This window comes from Pavona decussata, unplaced genomic scaffold (assembly GCF_977016875.1).
Source record: "Pavona decussata unplaced genomic scaffold, jaPavDecu1.1 SCAFFOLD_169, whole genome shotgun sequence".
NCBI classification, from domain to species: domain Eukaryota; kingdom Metazoa; phylum Cnidaria; class Anthozoa; order Scleractinia; family Agariciidae; genus Pavona; species Pavona decussata.
In genome coordinates this window covers 24,611-49,734 of record NW_028145580.1, presented here as the reverse complement: position 1 = coordinate 49,734, position 25,124 = coordinate 24,611, and the positions used below count along the sequence as shown (strand labels likewise).

General features: G+C 40.2%; 2 long non-coding RNA genes across 2 annotated transcripts in view; both read right to left on the bottom strand.

The window, feature by feature from the left end:
* Positions 1 to 9,827, bottom strand: part of LOC146464046 (uncharacterized) — a 35,740-nt gene extending 25,913 nt beyond the window's left edge. Inside the window, exon 1 of the long non-coding RNA XR_014856733.1 lies at positions 9,714 to 9,827. This is a non-coding gene — a long non-coding RNA (uncharacterized LOC146464046). The remainder of the gene's footprint in view (positions 1 to 9,713) is intronic.
* Positions 1 to 25,124, bottom strand: part of LOC146464044 (uncharacterized) — a 198,706-nt gene that overhangs the window by 152,055 nt on the left and 21,527 nt on the right. The window lies entirely within an intron of this gene.

Below are 25,124 nucleotides of genomic sequence, written 5' to 3'. Positions count from 1 at the left end.
CATCTGAATCATTCAAGTCGGACACGGCGAAACAAGACATTTCTTTCAAGCTACTTACAGAACAGAAATTGTTCCTTCGCCCGATTCCTCAGTGCTGGAAATAATTCTGAAAAAATGTTCCCTCTGCAACAAAAAAATGCATGTTAAATTGAGTATTTACATATTGTATTTTTTAAGCTGTGAAGAAAAAAAGGTTCACTGATGTTTCGATTTAGGTATTGTAATTGATGCATTTTTTGTTACAAAAGAACTGATTGTTTTCATATCTACTAAGGATATAACATGAACGAAAATAAGGTTGAAGATAAAATCGATTACCCTGTGTACCTGGCGGTATTGTCCGAGCGGGAGAACTACATAGCCTTCGCCAAAAATTCAATTTTTACGTCACAAGTTTTTCGATGCATGTGCCGGTGTAAAAGATCTGAAGTATGAACAAACTTGCTGTGATGAATTATCCTCAGCAAGTTAGCTGGTGTCTTGAGTGACAAGCTTTCCTAAAAAGTCCTACAAAAATACGCGCCCTCGATTTGAACCAGGAGATTTCTCAAGGAAAGTAACAAACTTGACAAATGTTGTTGCCCGTGTGTACTCCAGAATATAAAACTCGTTATATGATAACTTGAAAACGCAAAACTGCTGCTTTTTTACTCCAAAAATATTCTCGAGCTGATGTAGAGATTTTCCTTTTCGAATTTCTTTTTTCCACAACTGTTGAGGCTGTTATAGAGCAACCATAGTTTGAACTACATTAGAGAATAAAGAAAACTTAATTGTCGTACTCTGATTAGTTTGTTAGGAAAACTAGCTCGTGTGTAATCAGGTCACTCTTCTACCACCGACGAATGCAAACCGAACCTTGCAGGGTTCGTAATATCACAAAAAAGACAGCTGACTTGGTGTTCTTTATAGTTTTTCAGTTCCCTTAGCTTAAATAGCTTACCTGAGTGAAAGATACTGGGCAGTTGTGGTTCTTGTTCGGCTATCCGGCGGAGAACAAGCGCTTAGCATTTTTGGAAAATTTGTGCGTGGTAGCTTATACAGTATTTTGATAATCGAACGTTATAAGTATGAAAATGAAAACAAAGACGTCACGAGGATTCTCGTGTAGTTTCTTTATTGCTTAGTTTTTATTGTATTGCCATTTCCCTTTCTCATTACTTTTTCATGTTATCATGTTTTCCCCGCTGACATTATGCTGTCGTTAAAAGAAAACAGACAATCGATGGTCGAAGTTTCCTATAAAACTTCCGTTGCAGCTGTTCCAAGGCTGGCATTTAAGATTTAACTCTAGTTGAAATCCTTTCCTTAATTTAGAAAGATGAGGTCTCCGTAGTCATGTTTGTGGGTTCTTACTGGAGCATGTCCATCACAACCGTATATATTTTGTATCTAAAAAATAATTCCTCTCACTTGTTATTGAAAGGTTAGTCGTGTATAATTGCTGTTCGTTTTAGTGGCGATTTGTGCTGAAGGTTTCCACTTTTGGGTCTTCGTTGAAATATCAGCTTCATTAGCTTTTTGGTGATTAAGTGACCTTATTTTTACAACAAAACTGCTTCTTTGAATAGTCCATATTTATCTGGAACTGGCTGTTGAAATCAAAATATGAAATATGCGCGAACGACGCACTAATTCGGTTAGTTGGCAAAAAACTGATCGCACGACATCATCCTTTAAAGACTCGAAATTCTGTGGGGTGGCCATCGGGGAATCGCGGGTACATCAAGGTACCCGTGCAAAGCGGTGGGCAAGCTCCTATTTCTGCCAATAACTCATTCTTTTTGTCGTTTTTCTAAAAGGTTTTACACATAAAGGGGATAATTCCTAAGTTAAAATAACGTTAAAATAACTCGTTTAGGAGGAAAGGCGTTTGCTAATGACGCAAAACATTATGCGCAGTAAGAATGCGCAATGTAAGCGTGGAATCCCCTTAACTATAGACTGTCGATATTCCTTTAAAGTACAATAGCCATTTATTGAGGAACAATACTGACGAGACATCTTATGCGCTTATCAGAGGAACGCGCTCTAGATTTCAGTATCCACTCTTCGCTCGTCTATCAAAGAGCTCACAAAGACCTTCGCACTGGTATTCTGAAATAGCATTTTTCACTCATTTTTATCAATTGTTTTTTGTCTAACTAAATTACAACATCAAAAGAGAGAGGGATCTGTCCCGATCGCTGGCATAAACAACACAAAACTCAATTGCACTTAACATACGTAATTGTAAAACGTAAAATGAATAATACTTCAAGATTCTAAATTTGTATTTGTCAAGTTCTCATCTTTTATGATCCGTTTGTAATATGAAAATGACTTAAATGACGAACCACACTGCCAAAGGCAATAAACCTGTTACGACCGCATTCCACGTCAATATATTTAGCATGTAGTTCTTTGTATGGTTGCACATTCCTTTCACATTCTTTTCAGATATCGCTATGCATTCTGTTAGATTTCTCTGCATAATTTTCTTTGTTCTTAGATTATTTTGTAAGTTTCATCGTTTATTCTAATTCAATTTCGTTTCAGCGTCCACGGAAACATCGTTGTAGTTTTTTTCGTCCAGTCTTGTTAGCCATCGTACATTTTTTCCGTTCAACTTTCTAGCCACACAACGTTTGTAAGTATTTTCGCTTAGTTTCTTTCCGTTTCCTGTATTTTCGTCGTTTCATAGCCGTCATTTGTATTCCTTAGTAATTTGTATTTTGTTTCGCTTTTAGCAACCGTAATCGTAATTCGTAATAACTGTAATAAAGACGAGTTGGAACCGTGGACCATTCTTGGATTTGTCGCCTACATTTCGTTGAAACGTTATGGATCCAATCGGGGAACAAGTTGGAGCGGAAAGCGACAGTTTGGATTTCGCTAACGCTGCTTTAGCAACCGGTGTAACAAGGCGAAGGCCACGCACAGAAAAGGGAAAAGCATTTATCGCTCATGTTCGATGGACGGATTGCCAGACTTTAATAAGAAGAATCCAACGTCAAATGAAGGAAATCGATAGTTTGGCGACTAATGAAGAGAATGTGGACGTCGTCGAGAGGAATTTAACTTCATTTTGTTTTTCCGTGGAAGAGCTCAAGGCGGGTTTCGCTGCTCTTTTAAATGATCTTGAGTCCGCGGAGGATTTGGACGTTGCAAACGAATGGTATATTAATCTGAATAAAAGGATTAACGACTTTTTAGACAAAACTGTACTCTGGATTTCAACCGCGAAAGAGACAATCGAACATAGCTTGGAAACAAGATCTCAAGTTGGCTCGTTATATTCCACATCGCATCGTTCAAAGGCATCGTCTAGACATTCTAGCCGTTCGATTACCTCAAGCAGAGCGAAAGAGAAAGCAAAGGCCGCCGAGTCAAAGGCCAGAGTTGCTATGTTGGAGAAAAGGAAAGAGTTGGAGTTGAGAGTCGAGAAGTTACGCCTCGAAGAGCAGTTGGCAGTTGCTCGCGTGCGAGAGGGTGTGTTCGCTGAAATTGAAAGGGGTGTCAGCGATGCAGATTCGACTGGTCGTCAAGAATTGTCTCCGAAAGATTCTTCTGTACAGGCATTTACTTCATCTGGGCCGTTTCTTCCGACTTCCTCAAGCGCTTACACGTCTCCAGCCGTTACGTCTAACACTATGACTAAAGTGAGCTTTACCGCTGCTTTATATGACGCTCCTATCATACTAACACCTCCCAAGCCAATGCAGCATCCAAGTCTGAATCCTTTTGAACCTGAGTTTCACGTCGCGGAAACAAAGCAAGATACAGAGCCATTAGGACAACCGAAACAAGAACCTTTCGCAAGTGAACCTCGATACATGGCCTACACACATCAAAGCACTAAGCAGTTCTGTGAAGTCCTTCAACAACAGAACAGATTAACAGAATTACTAGCGGAGCAACAACAACAGAGTTTACTGCCTTCTCTTACACTGACCAAGTTTAGTGGCGATCCTTTGGAGTACTTTACCTTTATAAGAAGTTTTGAATCGCAAGTAGAAGCTAAGGTCAGCGCGAATGATGTACGTCTGCAATACTTAGAGCAGTATTTACACGGAGAATCCAAGGACCTAATCAAGGGATGTCTCCACCTTGATAGACACAGCGGGTACCTAGAGGCCAAAAAGCTCCTTAACGAAAAGTATGGGGACCCATACAAGATATCCAACGCCTATCTCAAGAGAATTAACGAGTGGCCCTGCATCCGACCAGGAGACGATTTGGCATTAGACAGATTCTCCATCTTCCTAAGTCAGAGCCGGAGCGCGATGACAACTCTAACCTATCTGTCTATTTTAAATCATCCTCACAATTTGCAAAGCATGGTAACCAAGATTCCATTTACGCTTCACAACCGATGGCGCCGAGAAGCAAATAAAAGGAGAGTGGCGGGTGGAGTGATCCCCTCTTTTGCCGACTTCGTGAACTTCGCTAATGCAGAAGCAGGAATTCCGACCGACCCAGTCTTCTCTCGTGAAACGCTCCGTCGTTTAGATGGTACCTCAGATCGACCCGATCGTTCCAGCAAAGGCAGAGGTAAAAGCTTTGGCAGGTCTAAGACGCCTGGGAGCCATAATGTTACTTCACATCTCGCCTCCAGTCACGCGACAGATGTGACCGCTGACCAACAATAAGGCTCACGCACTCCCACTAGTCTCTGTAAGTTGTGCAACAAGAACCATGACTTGGACGACTGTCTGGACTACTTGAAGAAATCCTTGTCACAAAGGAAAGACTCCCTAAAGATGAAATCACTCTGCTTTGCCTGCTACAGTCCTGGACATAGATCCAACGGTTGTGCTCAGCGGAGGACCTGTAAGAGCTGCTCACGTCGACATCCAACGGGTCTACATGATGACAGCTTAGCCCTCAATCAGGAGGCCTCCAAACAGGCTAGCTCTTCTCCTCCGCAACCAAAGGACAAGGTTTTAAATGCTCAAACGGAGTTGAAGAAGCCCTCTGCCATGTTGTAGGCACCAAAGAATCAGTAACCGCCGTTCCTGTCGTTCCTGTTAGGCTGAAATCTGCTGAAAGTGAAGTCCGCACTTACGCCATGCTTGACACCTGCGGTACCGGTTCGTTCGTTATTGACGACATCGCGACCACCTTGGGGGTGAAGGGCGTGAATACACAGCTCATGGTGAAGACTGTTAATGGTACGAAGTTGCACGACTCTAAGGTCTTGAATGGATTAATCGTCACGGACTTAAAGGGCAAGAATCCCATACAGCTACCGAAGATATTCACTAAAGAGGACCTCTGCACACCCCCAAGTGTGCCTACGCCTGATCTTGCCCATCGATGGAAACATCTCAGAAACATAGCCAGCGAGCTCCCTACACAGTTACCGAACGTCAGGATTGGTCTTCTGATTGGCTCAAACTGCCCGAAAGCTCTCGAACCAATAGACGTATTAGCTAGTGAAGATGGTGGTCCCTTCGCAATCAGAACGTTTGCTGGATGGGCGATAGTGGGCCCTCTGTACATGTGCGACACAGAACATTCAAATGTCAATTGCCATAGAGTTGCTGTTACGGAAGTTGGTTCAGGCAGACACCTCGACCACCACTTCATGGTAGAGAGCAGAGTTAAGAAGATCGTCACTTTACAAGCACGCAATAAGATGCTCAAACTGGACTTCAGTGAACGAACGGAAGATAGGGGGCAAGAATATTCCCGAGAAGACATGAAGTTTCTGAAGATAGTTAGCCAGGGAGTTCGTCACGAGGATGATCATCATTATGAAATTCCCCTTCCTTTCCGCGTTGACAGCCAATGGTTTCCTGACAATAGAGGACAAGTTGTTCAAAGAGCACTATGGTTAAGAAAGAAGCTTATTAAGAATGAGAAGTTTTACAAGGACTATGTTAACTTTATGAGCAGCATCATTGCTAAGGGATTTGCTCGGAAGGTACCGTCTCACCTTATTCCGGCAAAGACGGGCCAAGTCTGGTACATACCCCATCATGGCGTTTACCATGCCAAGAAGCCGAACAAGATAAGGGTGGTGTTCGACTGTCGTGCAAGATTTGGAGGAACATTGCTCAACGACAAGTTGCTGCAAGGGCTCGACCTGACGAAACGACTTGTTGGTGTCCTTACAAGATTTCGCGAGGAGCCTATTGCGTTTATGGGGGACATTGATGCAATGTTTCATCAAGTCCGCGTACCAGAAGGCCAGCGAGACTTCCTTCGCTTCCTTTGGTGACCTGATGGAGACCTATCACAAGACCTTGAAGAATATCAAATGAATGTCCATTTGTTCGGCGCAGTGTCGTCACCAAGTTGCTCAAATTTCGCGCTGAAGGAAGCCGCAGATGACGCGGAAAAGATTGTTGGAACAGAGGCCGCAAATGTTCTGCGAAAGAACTTTTACGTTGACGACTGTCTGCGCTCCGAAGGAAAAGAAGATACCGCTATCGAAAGGATACGTGACGTACGCCATGTTTGCGCCCATGGAGGGTTTAATTTGGCCAAGTTCGTTAGCAACAACAAGAACGTTCTCGAAAGTATCCCGGAAGAAGTGCGCGCCCGAGAAGTTAGATCGTTAGAATTAGGAAGTGATTACTATCCAGTGGAGAGAGCTCTTGGTGTCCAGTGGGCAATCGAATCGAACACGTTCGGTTTCAGAATTGTCATCAAAGACCAACCGCTAACAAGGAGGGGTATACTATCAACCATATCTTCCGTCTACGACCCCTTGGGTATAGCTGCGCCCCTCCTGTTAGTCGGGAAGAAGATATTGCAGGATCTGTGCCAAACGAAGCTAGGATGGGACAACGAGATTTGCGAGGAGTTCCACGTACGGTGGGAAAGGTGGAGAGGCCAGTTGCCTGCACTTGAGCGTTTCTCTATAGAACGATCTCTGAAGCCCAATAACTTTGGTGTCGTCGTGTCGAGACAGATCCACAGTTTCTCCGACGCAAGTTCGACTGGTTATGGTCAAGTATCCTACCTTAGAATGGAGAACAAGAGAGGTGACGTCCATTGAGCATTCCTTATAGGGAAGGCTCGCGCTGCTCCCGTGAAGACTATGACTATCCTTCGTTTAGAGTTAACCGCAGCCACTGTATCGGTACGTGTGGTAGAGATGATCGCCAGAGAGCTAGACGAACCTGTTAATAGCAGGCACTTCTGGACAGACAGCACAACCGTGTTAAAGTACATATGCAACGAAAAGAAGCGTTTTCAAGTCTTTGTCGCCAACCATGTTCAGACTATACGAGACGCGAAAAACCCCCACCAGTGGAGGTACGTTGAGTCCAAAAGGAATCCAGCAGATGACGCTTCCCGTGGTCTTGACGGTCAAGAATTATCCCCGCAGTGTCGTTGGATTACAGGACCGAACTTCTTACGGCTACGTGAGAGTGAGTGGCCTCAAGTCTCTGGAGACCTAGACGATATCCCTGTAGACGACCCTGAAGTTAAAAGGATCTCGGTACACAGCACGGACGTCGATGAGAGCGAAGATTTTCTGACAAGGCTTAACCGGTTTTGCGAATTGCACCGACTGACGAAATCTATTGCTTGGATACTCCGTCTTAAGCCCAAGCAAGGTATTACTGACGATGGTACAAGGAGAGGTGGAAACGCCGCAAAGGTTGAAGCCGAGCCTCTGAGGGTAGAAGAGTTGGATAGAGCTGAGAAGACCATTCTTAAACTTATACAGAGCAGAGCATTTCCCAAGGAAATAGGAGCCTTGCAGAAGATTCAAAGAGCATACTCCGAGGACAATCGCCAATTCGCGAAAGCGAAGAAGTCTGAAATTAGGAAATCAAGTACCCTGTTCCGCCTCGATCCCTTTCTAGACAAGGATGGACTCATCCGCGTTGGTGGTAGATTGGGTAATTCACAGGAGTTCAAGGAAAACTTTAAGCATCCGGTTATCCTCCCTAAGAAGAGTTTCATCGTCGTGCTTATCATTCGCGACGCTCATAAGAAAGTCGCTCATGCTGGCAGAGGCATAACGTTGAACAAGCTTAGAAGCCGATATTGGATAGTCAGCGCAAATTCCTTCATGAACGCACTACGAAGGTTCATAGCAAGGAGAGGGCCAGTGCGCGAGATCAGATCAGACCAGGGAACCAACATTGTGGGAGCTCAGACAGAGCTTAAGAAAGCCCTAGAGGAGATGGACCATGATGACATCCAAAGACGCCTCAGTAAAGACTTCAATTCTGATTGGGTTATCAAATGGAAAAGGAATCCGCTAGCTGCGTCTCATATGGGTGGCGTATGGGAACGGCAGAAACGATCTGTTCGATCCATCTTGTCTGCGCTGATGCGAGAATATGGTCACGCCCTTGATGATGAGTCTCTTAGAACCTTGATGGCTGAGGTGACTGCATCATCAACAGCCGTCCGCTTACTGCCCCGTCAAGTGATCCCGGAGATTTGGACCCCTTAACGCCGAGTCACTTATTGACGATGAAATCAAAGATCGTAATGCCGCCCCCGGGTAACTTCCAGAAGGCCGACGTTTATCTACGTCGAAGATGGAAACGGGTTCAATATTTGTCCAACGTCTTTTGGTCGAGATGGAGAAAGGAGTACGTACAGACCCTACAAGAGAAAGTGAAATTGATTAATCCGAGGAGAAACCTTCAAAGAGGGGACCTTGTATTTATCGCCGATGATAGAGTGCCAAGAAATCAATGGAATATGGCTCGAGTTGTTGACTCACGCCCAGATTCAAAGGGACAGGTCCGATCGGTGAAGGTTGCAACGACAACGACAACGTTGGAGAGACCAATTCAGAAGCTCGTGTTAATACTTGAGAATGAAGAAAACTGAAGACCAGGGGTATATCCCAGCCAGAGGAGCCATGAAGATTAGAGATATTCAATGAACTTTAATGCTTAATCAAGAATTAAGGACATAAGAGTTTTTCCCTAACTCTTACGGGAGCCAGATGTTACGGCCGCATTCCACGTCAATATGTTGAGCATTTAGTTCTTTGTATGGTTGCACATTCTTTTCACATTCTTTTCAGATATCGCTATTCATTCTGTTAGATTTCTCTGCATAATTTTCTTTGCTCTTAGATCATTTTGTAAGTTTCATCGTTTATTCTAATTCATTTTTGCTTCAGCGTCCACGGAAACATCGTTGTAGTTTCTTTCGTTCAGTCTTGTTAGCCATCGTACATTTTTTCCGTTCAACTTTCTAGCCACACAACGTTTGTAAGTATTTTCGCTTAGTTTCTTTCCGTTTCCTGTATTTTCGTCGTTTCATAGCCGTCATTTGTATTCCTTAGTAATTTGTATTTTGTTTCGCTTTTAGCAACCATAATCGTAATTCGTAATAACTGTAATAAAGACAAGTTGGAACCGTGGACCATCCTTGGATTATTCGCCTATAAAACCATTTTATTTTTTGAAATTTACTTAGCAAGTTCTTTTTCTAGTGGCCTCGTTTTCATTATATATTTTCGCTTATAGAAATCAACGTTAATCTAAGACTTCCAGATTAACCGATAACAAACATGGCACCATGGCAACAAATACCCTTAGTAATCACAAGGGACCAAGGAGAATAATCTCAACTTGTTATCGAGCAGCCATATTTTGAACTACACAAGAGAATTGAAAAAAAGAATGTCGCATTGTTACTCGTTATTGAGTACTCGTTATTAAGCCGCACTTAAGTGTTCGTAATTTCCTAAAGAACAAACAGCTGACTAGGTGTTCTTCATCGAGTTTCCTTAAATAACTTACCTGAGTAAAGGTTGCTGAGCAGTGGTGATTCTTGTTCGGATATCAGGCGGAGAATAGCGCTTTCAAAATGTAACTCGAAAAAGAAAAACTGAGTAAAGGGCAATTTTGCAGGATACGTGCTTTGAATGATGTAAGCCGGTAATAATAGTTTCCTGTTTTAATCACTTACCTGTCTGCGTAAACAGATGCTTGTCAATCACTTGCACGAAGTCTGGTTGACATCAGCGACATAACGACATTAAATATAAAGAAAAAAGCTGATCTTTTCTTTATGTCGTTATGCCCATGTCATTATGTCATTATATGTGAACCAGGCTTTACACACTGGCGTAGAGAACATACGTGTGTGTCTTAAAGACATAGGACAGCTATTGTGCACAGGCAACAGGCTATGAAGTTTGTGAGATAGCGGATATTTCAGCAAATGCTTCGCCTCATTATTTGCAACATTATAAATAGCATAAAGGACAAAACTAGCTTATGGCAGATAAATGGTTTTCAACAGTTAATTAAAAGTGCTTGGCAAAAGGAGCATTTTCGGAAAATTTGTTCGTTTCAGGTTAGACAGTATTTTGATAAACGAACGTCATGAGTATCAAACATTGTCAGAGAATGTATGGCAACTCTTGCCACAAAGCCATGCACAAAAAGTCTATGTAAATTTGTGTTATCAAGTCAAATTTCTCGGTGTCGCCAATATTTAAACCAAATACCAAGAGTGACATGTTCTTTTAGTTTAGAGTGTCTATTTTTCCGGAGCTGGTTGTTTGATACTGATGCAAATAAGGCAAAATGTAAACAATGACGTCGGCAAAGATCTGTCTTGCAGTTTCTTCAATGCATAGTTTTTATTTCATTGTTTTTCATGTTATTTCACTATTTTTATCAATATTATTATTATTATTATTATTATTGTTAATATTAATAATAATAATAATAATAATAATAATAATTATAATTACTATTATTATTATTATTATTATTATTATTATTATTATTATTTTTATATTTTTATCACGGTTTGTCCATATGTTATAATGAATACCCGCCGATATTATCCTGTCAATTGATGGTCGAAGTTTCCTATAAAACTTCCGTTGCAGCTGTTTCAAGGCTGGCTTTTTAAGTTTTTAAACTTAAAAGTGTGGTCTCAGTTCAAAGTCTTTTCTTAATTTGGTGAGATAAAGACTCAATAGTCATATTTTGGGGTTGTTATTTTGAGTTCGTGTCAATCCCAAACGTATAATTTTTCTCAAAAGTTATTCCTTCCATTTTTTTTATTGAAGTCGAGAACAATTGCTGTTAGTTTCTGCAGCAATTTGTGTTAAAGGTTTCCACTTTTGGGTCGTCGTTGAAATATCAGCTTCCTTAGCTTTTTAATTTGGTGATTAAAATGATATTTTTCTGGTCACAAAAACACTGCTGTTTTGAATAACCCATGCCGATCTATCTGGAAAGTGCTGCTCAAATCAAAATTTGAATATGCGCAAACGACGAACAAATTCGGTTAGGAGGCAAAGAACTGACCGCACGACATCAGCCTTAAGACTCGCGATCTTGTGAGGTGGCCATGGGGGAATTTGGGTACACAAAGGTACCAAAGCACAGCGTACCTTAAGCGAAATAAACATTAACGTCCAGTATCTTCATGTCATCTTCTGCACTCTGATAAAGTAAAGCCTAATTAGCCTCGGCTGGAGACAAGTAAAAAACCAAGGGATGTACTGTCCTACACAGGTTCAATATTATTCCAACATGTAAAACATGTAAAAGATACTTTAGGTGCATCACCGACTGTATCCTCAATTCTGTTTGTAAGAATATACATTGTATCGCCATGCACAGATAAACCAACCTCATACCTTATGTCACGTGATATCTTCAAGTCCGATAACTCCCTCACTCTGATATAGCGGATCTTGGTTTAAATGTTTCGCTCAATTAGCATAAATTAGCATAATTAAGGACAAAACTAGCTACTGACAGATAAATAGTCTTCATGAATTGAAAGAGCTTGACAAACTTAGTATTTTCGGAAAATCGGTGTGTGGTAGCTTAAACACTGAGTATTTTGATGAACTGTGAAAAATTTGCAAATTATTTCTGGCAATTCTTGCCACAAAGCCTGTGTGGCGAAAGCAAATTTCTCTTAAAATATCAACAACAAATGCCACACCAATATTTACACTGACTACAAAGACTGACATGTTCCTTTAGTTTAAAGTGTCCATTTGTTCCAAGCTGGGTGTTTGAGATATGCAAATAAGGCAAAATGTAAACGATGACGTCAGCAAAAATTCTCCTATAGTGTCTTCATTGAATAGTTTTTATTTCATCATAATCTCCCTTCATTATCATTATTTTTTTTTCATATTATCACGTTTTCCCCATATAATGGATACCCACTGATATTATCCTGTCGTCAAAGGAAAACAGACCATCGATGGTCGAAGCGATAACTTCCGTTGAAGCTGTTCCAAGGCCGCTATTTAAGATTTAGCTTGAGTTCAAAGCCTTTTCTTTAAATTTGTCATAAGTTCAGGCGTCAGGCGTTTGAGGGTTCTAACTCATACATGTCCATCACAACTGTACTCAATTTATCTCAAAAATTGTTCCTTTTATTTGTTGTTTAAAAGTGAGTCATAGCTTGTCGTGGATAATTGTTGCTCGTTTATCTGGCAGTTTGTGTATTAGTTCCCTTCGTTGAAATATCAGCTTCTTTTGTATTTTGTGATAAAAATGACGTTTTTCTTGGTCACAAAAAGGCTGTTATGAAGAGTTCATATCCATCTGGAAGTGGCTGTTCACATAAAAAATTGAAAAACGTTAATCATCTCAGCAACAGGAAGCTACAAGCGACGAGGAGTAAGTTTGTAGACAATGAACTGATCGCACGACATTAATCACAGCCTCAACAGGCCGATCAAGTCGAACCTTCAACATCCTAAGGACTAAAATATTCTCGTACGGTAACTTCCTGCTTTGGAATAATGAAGCGATAACCATCGAGAAAAAGATGCTATTTTGGAAATCTTGGTTTAATATGGAAATCTTCTTTATTCAAGATATTCTAAATGCTGATGGGAATTTCTTAACTTTTAAAGAATTTCAAAACAAGTTTAGTATTAAAACAAATTATCTTCATTACTTCCAACTCTTGGCTGCTATCCCTTCCGATTTGAAAAAGAAAGCCATGTCAGCTGAAGTACCGTCACATGAACAGCTACTAAATTCAACTACAGCATCCTTGTCACCTGAAAGTACGCCCGTAGATCTAGCAAACATGCGCTGCAAACATTATTATAAAGTGCTGAACAAAAACTCCACAGTAGAGCCAGCTGGCATCAGAACCTGGAAAATCAACTTTGCCGACGAATATTCAGAATGGAAAAAATAAATTTTTATTTATATATCTTTCAACAAGAGATAATAAACTAAGGCAGTTGTCATTCAAGCTTTTACATAGAATTCTAGTAACCAAAAAAGAACTCTTCAAATTTAGACTAGCCGATGATAAAACATGTTGTTTCTGTCCTAATCAATACTCTATTGAACATACCTTTTTAGACTACATTGTGTCACAGTCCTTTTACTCTGAAGCGTTAATATGGTTTAATCATGTAAATAACACTGATATTAGTCTCTCCAATGAACAAATAACCTTAAACGACATACCCGCTATTCAACAATTAACTGATTACCCAATACGCAGATTACACTTATTCGTTATTTTACTAAAACAATACATTTACGCTTGCAAATACTTTGAGACGAAATCAACCATAAAGAAATTTCAAAATAAAGTTTTATTGCAATGGCAAATTGAGAAATGTGCTTTTCCTGAAATTCTTTTTCTATTTTCGTCAAAATATTAACCTTTGAACAAAAAGGGGGTAGTTATATGTATGTAAAATAGATAGTCATGCAACAGCAACCAAAAGCTATAATAATTTTCTTCGGCGCAGTCTTGTCCTAGTTCAGCTTTGTCTTCTTTTAATTCGCTTATCTCCGTGTTTCGCTTCTTTCTAATATTAATATTACTAATAGATTATGAACTGGTACTGCAAAAGTAATTATTGTAAGTAATCTGTACATGTGTTATTGTTAAATATTGTGTCATGTCAAGCAAATAAAACCTGTTACAAAAAAAAAAAAACTAATCACAGCCTCAATAGGCCGATCAATTCGAACCTTCCACATCCCTACCCGCCGGGTATGGGGAGTGGAAAATTTGAGACGGATTTTCCTTTAGTTCTAGAGGAATTTGTGCGTGGGTTTTTTTGTGGTTTAGGCTCCAAAATGAAGTTTGGGAGTTTCTTATGGACAAAATTTGGCCTTTGTGAACGAATGGCTCACTCAAAACGACTTCAAAATAGTTTTTAAAGGTCTTATGAATGAAGCGGGTGGCTGATGCGCAACCAGATGGTCATCTGATGCGCAACCCTGCGAGTCCGAAACTAATTATGTGCAAGCCGTGACATTTTTTTGTCAAGACCCTGATCGCCAAAACTTCCAAATGTGGACATAAAGCCTTTTATAGTCTTGATTACATGCGGTTTACAAACATACGTAGCCATAGTTACACTCTTTGTTGGACGTGTGAAAAACGATATATTCTCGCCACGATGAATCGTTAACTTGAAGCTGATCTGATTAAAATTCTCGTCCGAACAAAAACATATATAGCTTTATGACCCTTTAGTCATGTCACGAGTGGTGTATTATTCAGTCAGTGATCCAGGCTTACTCGGAGAAATGTTCTCCAAATAGTAGTCGAGGCTTCCGATTACTAGTTCGGACGATCTACCAATACAATCAACTTTATTTAACTTGTCTTGCCCATTTACAATAGGTCTACTGCAGGGTAAATGCAAATTAATCCTACCTAAACCGGGAAGGGGGGAGCTCTGACGGGGACGACTTTGAAGCTGAATAACGTTTTTAATGTTCACTTGTAGCAAACGCCCTGAAACTTCAGGACTTTTTCAAAATTTTATCTGGGAACAAAATGGTGAGGCCGGTTAGTGTTGATTCTCGCTATGTTATTATGGCATACTTTCCTTTCCGAAACTTGTTTGTGTCTCATATTAGTGTTCGTAAGCCCGATTGCAAACATTCCCATGAAAACTCTTATATTTTCGCCGTGACGATACGCAAGATGATCATACGCTCACAGCTTGAGCTTGGGCTGCCTGTGGTCTTACTCGGTTATTAAGATACGAGCATATCCTGGGAGGGGTGGGGGTAATACTTTTCCCCCCAAACAAAGCCAAGAATTTGTAGAAAGTTGAATCCTTGTCACCCGAAATGGGCTCCCTTCGGTTCACGGTAAATTCAGCTTGACAGCTTAGCGTTTACAAGAAAGTGGAGGTGAATAAGTGTGTTATTTAACTCTTTTGTGTGTCTCCTTTAAACCTTAGCTTGCTGAACAGTAAGATATCTAAAGTTGGTCATTGTTTTCGTAAATATACGAAATAACTTGATTGGCGAATGAACATGAAATTGCATTAAGGTTTTAAAATAGAAAATAAGAAAAAAAATGGGAAAATGTAGCAGGAGAACAAAACATACCTCTCTCACTGAGCAGTCGTTTCCGTTTCCTTTAAGCCAAGTGGGGCAAGCGCGAAAGATGCGCTAGGGCATTGGGCAAAAAAAGAGCGAGGGAAACGGTGAGGGGGGGGGGGGGGGGGGAAGGGGCGGGGAAGGAAAGGAAACGCCTGCCGCTGCGCCTAGAAATTTTACCGAACGCCGTTCATAAGCGAACGGGAGGCAATGATGTATTACCATTGGTCAATCGTCTGTCAATCAAACTCATAGACCAAAACGACATCCGGTTCCGGTTTATCAAAAACAAAAATATGGCCGAGGCCGAAGAGAACTCTTTCGAGTGTCAATTCGATTTCTAGTTTGCTTTGCTTTGGAAACGACTAAACGTCTTTCACAGGGAGATACTTTAATTCAGTTTAAACCGGAGCAAAGGTACTTTAAGAGCAAATGTCTATTAACATAAAGCAAAAATCAAGAATTCTCGGTCACGCTCAAAATATAGTTTTTATTGCGCTTTGGTTTGTTGGTAGGTATTATCGTCTCAACAAACATGGTGTACTTCGTTTTTCGAAATCCCGCTGGAATTTTAAAATTTAAGAAAATTTGTTTTGGCTGTCGGCGGTCTCAAAGACACGAAAAGCTGGAAGCAAAAATGGCTGGTCTGAAAGCTTGTTTCGCGTACGAACAAAGAAATTTTTATTCAAACTCTGTAACTACAAATAGATTGGGGAAGCCTTCAGTAACTACTTTGCGGGAAAATTTCAGTTTTAACCACGATCTAAAAAGGAAGCTTTCAATATTTATCCTGGAAACGGGAGGAAGTATTTACCATATGGTACAAGCTCATTCTGTCTGTAATTCCAGCTGTAAGCAAATGGGTTGATATTCTAAAACATAAGTAAAATTTGTCTTAAGCAATTTTATCTACGCTTTGTTCGAGCGACGTAAAGTTCGAGAAAATCTTCTAAAATAAATGAATGAATAAATGAATGAATGAATGAATGAATGAATGAATGAATGAATGAATGAATGAATGAATGAATGAATGAATGAATGAATGAATGAATGAATGAATGAATGAATGAATGAATGAATTCTTATATACCGCACATATCACCAAGTCTCATGGCGGTTTACATTTCTATATTTACTCAGTATTTACTGAAGGCTTCCCCAATCTATTTATGCGGGTTACAGAGTTTAAATAAAATTTCTTTGTACGTATACGAAACAACTGCATCTTGGAGTAAACAAGTTGCTCGCCGCTATTCTGTTTTCACTGAGATTTACCAGAAGTTGAAACTGATTGGTTCTCATCAATCTCATGTGACATTTGACGTGACAGTGTAGACCCCAAGGAAGCTAAGTCATTTGGAGGCATTCGTTAAAATGTCTGGGCTCAGCGGCAGGCGTTTCCTTTTCTTCCCTGCCCTGATCCCCCCCCCCGCTCCTACTTTTTGCTCCTTTTTGCCCAATGCCCTCGCGCGTCTTTCGTGCTTGAACCCGCTTGGCTCAAACTGAAAAAGGGTACTATGCAGGCTAAACAACAACAACAAAAAACAAAAGACAAAAAAAAAAAAAACGGTTCGTAAAAACAGGCTTGCTCAAGTAGAGGTGTTGGAGTACTTGGAGTACTCGGTGCGGAAGATAGAATTGTGGGCGCATCGCGGTCTTTCCAAGTATCTCAGTAGAATGATCTCGTTGGGGCAGCTGATAGCAGAAACAGCTCGTCGGTCAGGGTTGTTAGGTTTGTAATTTTTAGATTTGAAGTAAATGCATGAGTTTTTTGGAATAGTAAAATTAGGTTTTGCGTTGTATGGTAATAACATCGTGAATAGTTTCCTTAACAGCTTTTATGTTTGCCTGACTAAGATCTTTGCCAACAACTTCATTCAGCAAAAAGAACTTGATCGGATTTACTGTGACTGTATTCTCAACTCTCCCACGGGAAAAACTCCGTCCCGTATTCTTAATTTCTTAGACTTCGACATTTATGAAGTAATGATCCTGATTTTTCCAACAAATCAGAGAAAGACGCCATTTGCATTCAAATAAAAATATGGCAAATTATTAGCCAGGTAAAGCTCGAAAAAAACCGTTCGGTGAAATAGTGAAGACTCGCTAAAAGTTAACATGGAGGTGCGTCGAACTGTGCCAAAATAAGCACCATAAAGTTTACCAGCAATTAGTTTAAGTTTTATTTCTTAAAGCTCCTTTGTACATTGACTATAGCCTTTTCAAAGAGACATGAATCAAAGATACATCGATGAAGACTGATCAAATAAGTATCGAAACTTTGGTTCAATCTTAACTAACGACTCTAAATCTAACACATATACAAATAATGACATTGATTATGTATCGAATCTGAAAAAGTACACCAGTATAAATTACCATTAATACCATCAAATAGCTATATTGTGACTACAGTGTTATTCACTAGAAATCACACAATGATTATAATATCATCCTCTCTTGAATATCATCCAATATGTATTGAAATTTCACGTCTTACAGTTAAAATCAGGGAAAATGTTAAATACTATTCACAATATTAATAACCAATCGTGACAAAATGAGCAAGCAACGCTTTGATGTCTACATAACGTCAGTGTCAAGTTCAGCTAAAGCAAAATGATCTTAGATCAGTTTTCAATTGATTGTCGTTCAACCAAACGCTAAGTACTTGCTCCAGCCAATCATAACAGACGTAGACAGGGACCAATCAGAATTCTCAACAAGTACATGTAACCGGCGCCAAGCGCGGGAAGAACAGTGTGGACAAGTAACGATTGGTTTTGGTTTTGCTTCTCATTGGCTGAGAAAGAATGGCGCGAATTTTACTAACCAATCACAAGCCAAAAAAAAAAAGTAAAATTGATTTCTATAGTCAATTGGAAACACCTAACTTAATATATGTAAACACATGTATAATCACGAAGTGTACTAAAGAAGCCCTTAGTGCTATAAATAAGTTCGTTAAATGAATTACGGTATAGTCATCGAGCTGAGGTAAAAGTTACTTTAAAGATTCAAGATGACTTAAAGAGCGGTTTTCAAATGAGTGTCGAAAGTACTTTCGCTTATGCTTTGGTTTGGTTCAATGAAGGCAGAGTGCAAATTGGTTTCTCAATTATTTTGTTGCCAAATGTATGAACAATAGCGATGATTTCGTGCAAAGAATAAAATACATATGCGCTTCATTCGGCTGGGATCTTTGAGCGAAGATGAAAATCATGCAGAAAGTGCGGTTATCTAATCTAACGAACGTTTTCAATATACAAAAGGTTATGATTTAAACAAAAAAGTAGCACTTTGCAATTCCTTACCAAACAAAACAGAATGATCGCTATGAGGACATTTTTCAATTCTCGTGCTTTTCTTACAATCATAGAAATCAGAATCGTGTTAGCCTCACCACTTCACAGGTGTTCAGCCACATTGATTTGTTAATCAGCTCAAGCAACATTTCTCATTCCTATTTAAGGTCAGTCTGCTTGGACAATAAGAAATAGCCATAAAAAAGGAAACATTCCTAAGGAAGTGAGTGGTATAAAGAAAAAATTGAAACTTGATAACGATTATACTCAAGTCCACTAAAGTTATTAATGCTATTGTAAAACGATCTCTGAATGGCTATTTCCCTATACCTGTAGCTTTACTGATATAAAATTGAATAACAAGTTACTGATCTAAACGACCAGGTAAACTAGCAACCACCTAATTAGAAGATCTTCTAACAGCTACATAACTTAGACACAACGCCATAGACATACGACCATATTGTAATAATTAGAAGAAAACTTGTTATAACTCCAAGGGCTACATTAATGAAACCCTCGTAAGTAGAGATGTATCCTAATTATTGCCCCTTCACGATAGACTATCGATATTCCTACAATAGGCTTTTATTATTTTGCCAGAAAAAGTGTCAAATGTCGTTTCTGTTTAGGGATTTCTGTAAAAGTTGCCATTTTGTCCATTTGCAACATGAATGTCACAGTTACTGAGGTAATGACTATTTTTCCAGGAGCTCCTGTATGATCTGAGTTTGCAAAATACTAACAATTGTGACAAACTACTTTAAATAAAACCTACATAACCTAAAAAAAAAAAAACCCTTTCAGAATAAGAATTTTTTATTGCAAACCTTATAAGCAAGCAAAAAACCGACTCGTCAGTGCTGGAAATAATTCTGAAAAATACTTCCTTCTCCAACGGAAAAATGTATGTTAAATTCAGTATTTATATATATTTTTTAACATGAAAAAAAAAAGCTTGATACTTTGATTTCTGGTCTCGTAATTAATGCATTTTTTGTTAGTAGAGAACTAATTGTTTTCATATCTACTAAGGATAAAACATGAACGAAAATAAAGTTGGATGATAAAGAAGACCGTTAAATTCAATCTGGCGGCTGTACATGTTACTTCAATGCCTTGGGAACCTAACACAGCCAGTAGGCACATAGAAAGCCACAATTGTTTGCAAAATTCGTCCCTGTACCAAGAACATTGTGTATGCTAGGTCTGAAGTTTATACAGCTTTCCTGCTGGTTTTTATTTGCGCGTTTTAGGGTTTTCGTACGCTAGTGATTTTGGGGAAATGTACCAGTCACCATATTTTTCGGCGTGGTAGTTTAACATTAAGGCTATGTCTATACTATGCTGGATTGTATTTTATGCGAACAGACCAACCACAGCAGAACCATTGCCGCCGCCATCTAATTCTCCTAGAATCTAATCCTCTCTCCTCGTTGTTGACTTCCGTTTTAGTTCGATTCTCTGTTCACCCAACTCTAGAAAGTGTTACGAAAACCTATCTGATATGTGACGATTCACCGAAGCAACACAGCATCACTCGGGCACAAAAATCGATACGAAAGCGGCGTTTTGTGTGTGTGATCGGTAGCCTTATCCGATATGTCTTTGGTGACGGCACAAGAGCTATCTAGTATAGTGCAGACAAAGCCTTACCCTGTGTAGCTGGCGGTATTGCCCGCGCGCGCTAGAAAATTTTATTGCGGCGGAGAAGCCTTAAGCGATGTTAGCCACGATAATTAGCCTTCGCCAAGACTTGTTATAAGTCGACTTCTTATGGCGCCGAAAGAGAGCATTACTAGCGACGAAATCGCAAGGTCAGAAAAATCAAAAGGGACTTCGGGACAATCTTAGGGAAACATCCCGCCAGCTCCGCACGCTACTTAAACTGATTCCGGTGTAAAAGATCTGAAGTATGAACAAACTTGCTGATTTGAATTATCCTCAACATGTAAGCAGGTGTCCTGAGTGACAAGTTTTCCTAAAAATTCCTATGAAAATACAACGCCCTAGTTTTAGACAAGGAGATTTCTCAAGGAAACTAACAAAGTTGACAAATTTTGTTGCCCGCATGTACTCCAGAATATATATAACGTTATAGAATAACTTAGAAAGGCGCAAAACTGCTACTTGTTTACTCCAGCAATCTTCTCGAGATGCAAACTTTTCCTTATAACGTTTTTTTCCCATGGCTGTTTTGCCTGTTATTGAGCAGCCAAATTTTGAACTACACAAGAGAATAATAAAAAAAAGCCTGTCGCATTCTTACTCGCTATTGAGGAAAACTAGCAAGCTCATGTGCAAGCAGGTCTAACTCTGGTACCACCGTCGTATCTCAACCGCATCTTTCAGTGCTCGTAACATCTTAAAAAACAGACAGCTGTCTTGGTGTTTTTCATCGAGTTTTGTAAATTCCCTTAGCTTAAATAGCTTACCTGAGTGAAGGTTGCTGAGCAGGAGTGATTCTTGTTCGGATATCAGGCGGAGAACAAGCGCTTTCAAAATGTTACTCGAAAAAAGAATTGAGCAAAGGGCAATTTAGCAGGATACGTACTGTGAATAATGTAAGCTGGTAATACTAGTTTTCTGTTTTAATCACTTACCTCTCTGCGTGAACAGATGCTTGTCAATTACTTGCACGAAGCTTGGTTGAAACCAGCGACATAACGTTATAAGGGCGAAGTCACGCAAATGCAAAATATACATTTATATCGACGTTTTGTCACAAATTTTTCCCATGTTGTGAAAGATAAATCAAGAAAATCGGAGCCTAGTTTCCTGAAGGCGTTGTTGAAATTGCCCTCCTAAACAATAATTCCTCAAACCAAAACAAACTACATATTGGGTATCGGTTTCCGGTTCCCGCAGTACTTTTCAAATGCGTCTGGTTTAAAGATAGAATTTAATTAAAATCTCGCCATAAATAAATGTTCACGCTTAAGGATTATAACACATTCGCGTAATATATATATTTAGCCAAGCCTAAAAGCGGAGCTCCAATTTTTTTGATAGCATTTATAGAAATCTGCTTATCGTATGGACGTAGATCTTCATCCTTTCTAAAGCTATATATATTCTTAATGCACATGCAGCAAACTCCCCATCAATAATAAAATACCAGAAGCCCATGATCATCGGCTCCTGGTAATACAGAGAGCTCAATTATTTAAGGCTGATTTGTTGTAACAGAGGGCATTTTTTCTTAATTTTCCTTTCACCGAGCAAGGGTTGGTGATTGGTTGATCTTTGCGCTTGTACCCCAATCTCGTCCCCAGAGCCCACGCGCGTTTTTGAATGGGAATGAGTTTCCTGGAACCAGGTTTGTGAGCCCGCGAGAATGGGCACCCCCACCAAACCCATGTTTTCGCGAAAAGCACTGGGCTCTGAAATCTGGTTCCAGTCCTTGTTATCTATAGTCTCCTTCGCAGCCGTTATTAGGGTCGTCACGCAACGATCCTCCCCAGGGCGCGTAGCGTGACGACACTAATAACGGCTGCGAAGGAGACTATGTTATCTAAGGTCTTCCGATTCCCTGATCCTAGACTCCTAGTACCCAGATCCATTCTTTAAAAAAATGGCGGCAGTCTCGTTTTCTGAGCCCGCATTATCCTTATCCAGCGGAACGGGCGCTGGATATGGTAGGTACTTCATATATGGTAACTAGAAATACGTGACTCGCAAAACCTCGCGAAGCTGGGGCTGGGTGGAAAGCCCTCTTTCGTGTTGTAGCATCAAATGAGGAGATTAAAAGGTTTCTGAACATAGCAACTATTTTGATGAGCATGGTCTTTTCGTAGTTTTGCGGTTAAAAATCTATTTCTGACGCGATCCGGCGTGAAGCGCTGTCGTGTTCGATGAATTTATTTCCCACGGAAAATTATTTTACCGCGGCCACAAAACGTGTAATTTCTTCAATGAAATCTTTCACAAAAAAAGATTTCTGGAAGAAAGGGAAAAGATTCTGGAGAGATAGTTCTGCATCAGTGAATATTGATGAACATTGCAGTTGAAATTTGATCATGCACGCATATTTTTTCCGATGTATGCAAATTTTTTTCAGACGACGCCAGACAGTCTGACGTCATTGCGGACACCTTCAACTAAATATACAAACATACATATATACTAGTAGTAATCAAAGATTATAGAGTGCGTTCGACAGCCTTAAGTTGTCCAATTGTACGGCCTGCTGCGTGACTTTTTTTAGGTAGCCCTTTCGTCCTTTTATATCTGTACGTATTGTGTAACTACCAAGGTGAAATATTTGCAATAAACGAAGCTGAATTTAAAATTTCAGCGGCTACGTTGTTGAACTTAAAAGTAATAGAAAGTATTTTCGGTCCGTCTGTTGCGTGACACCGCCGGTCGAACTTTAAAATAATGCACATCATTTTCGGTAAGACGCTTTCAATCTTTGAGAAAAACGAAACTTACAGGCCAGCGTACTATTTTGGTCTTCTACTCAAAAGGTATTTTACCAAAATGCCGCGAAACTTACGCGACTATAAAGCCGTAAAAATGTCAAACTAAAGCGAGCTAATTTGCATACAGTTTTGAAAGACATCTTATCCAGAGAGCGGATAACTCTATCCAGTGGATAAAATGTTCTCCGCTGGATAGCGAATTATCTGCTGGTGAAAAGTCCGTCTTTACTCGTATTGTAAAAGGTTTCTGAACATAGCAACGATTATGATGACAATAGTCTTTTCGCCCGGGTCTTTTCGTAGTTCCACAGGCTAGTTTGCGGTTGAAATCTATTTCTGACAGGACGAAATGTAGAACGGGCGTGCAGCGCTGTCCGATGCGCTGTTCGATGAATTTATTTCCCACGGAAAATTATTTTACCGCGGCCACAAAACGTGTTAGTTCTTCAATGCAATCTTTCACAAAAAAGATTTCTGGAAGAAAGGGAAAAGGTTCTGCAGAGATATTTCCAGCCAGTCACGTCCAGTGAATATTGATGAACATTGCAGTTGAAATGTGATCCGGTAAAACTTTCCCGATGTATGCAAATTTTGCTCGGATAAACTGCGTCTGTGCTACACATCTCCGAAAGTAAATGTAATATATTTTGCTGAAACTACGCAACTTGTCTCTTGATTTAGTCAGCGCAAGGCAGCGTTGGTTTCTTGTAGTGAAACGGGTAAACAACACTACGCTGAACTTATCCATGTGTCTTCGCAGTCGTACACACTTCGTGAAGGCGTTGATAAATCTAAATTTAACCCGAAAGTATTTTTTTCTAACTTAAACAACGCAACTTCCCTAACGAAGCACAGCCGTCCAGCCAGCACACCAAAAGCGATGCAAGAACGTGAAACTCCACTCCCGCTGAAACGAAGGAACTGAACATCGATAAGCTTTCGCAATAATTTCGCAAGATTGCAAATGCCAGTACCTCTAACTTCAAGCGTAAACAACACAACTTATCTGATAACAGTCCACACAACAAGGAAGCACAGTCCAGAATTCGACAAGCAAGCACACCAAACGCCAAGAAAAGGTCAAGCACGCAAAACGTGAAACTCGACCCGCTAAGCAACATTAAAAGATGGCTCTAGCGCGAAAACGAGGGGGCGACTCTTATACGAAAACGAGACTAAAAAGATGGCTCTAGCGCGAAAACGAGGTCAGAGTCGTCATAAGCTCGCACCAGTTTCCCGGCCGACACATGCCCCTGCAAAACTCAAGCGGGGGGGCTATTTGGGTGTCCTTACAGCAATCTCGAAAAGTTCTGCATAGCCGTACACAGGCACACCAACTCAAAAGACACAGGACGCAAAAACGAAATTAGGCTTGCGTTCTCCTTCGTCGAACGCAATAAATATATTTCGCGCGGCTTAGCTCCACTCGGGCCGGCTCGGCCCGACAAATTTATTAACCTTGCTACGCTCGGGCCTTCGGCCCTCGCTTCGCGAGGAATAAAACAAACATTATCTCTACCAAAAACGTCTACTCCGTTACTAGAAATACGTGACTCGCAAAACTTCGCGTAGCTGGGGCTGGGTGGAAAGCCCTCTTTACTCGTATTGTAGCATCAAATGAGGAGATTAAAAGGGGCATAGGATTTTTTTTCGATGAGCATGGTCTTTTCGTAGTTCCACAGGCTAGTTTGCGGTTGAAAATCTATTTCTGACGCGCCGTAATGTACAACGGGCGTGCAGCGCTGTCGTGTTGGCTGAATTTATTTCCCACGGAAAATTATTTTACCGCGGCCATTGCGGTCGAAAATCTATTTCTGACGAGACGAAATGTACAACGTGCGTGAAGCACTGTCGTGTTCGATGAATTTATTTCCCACGGAAAATTATTTTACGGCGGTCACAAAACGTGTAATTTCTTCAATACAATCTTTCACAAAAAAGATTTCTGGAAGAAAGGAAAAAGATTCTGGAGAGATACTTCTGTATCCAGTGAATATTGATGAACATTGCAGTTGAAATTGGATCCGGCAGGCAAACTTTCCCGATGTATGCAAATTTTGCTCCAGACTACGCCAGACAGTCTAACGTCATTCATACTTTGTTTTTCACTGTTGCTAGGC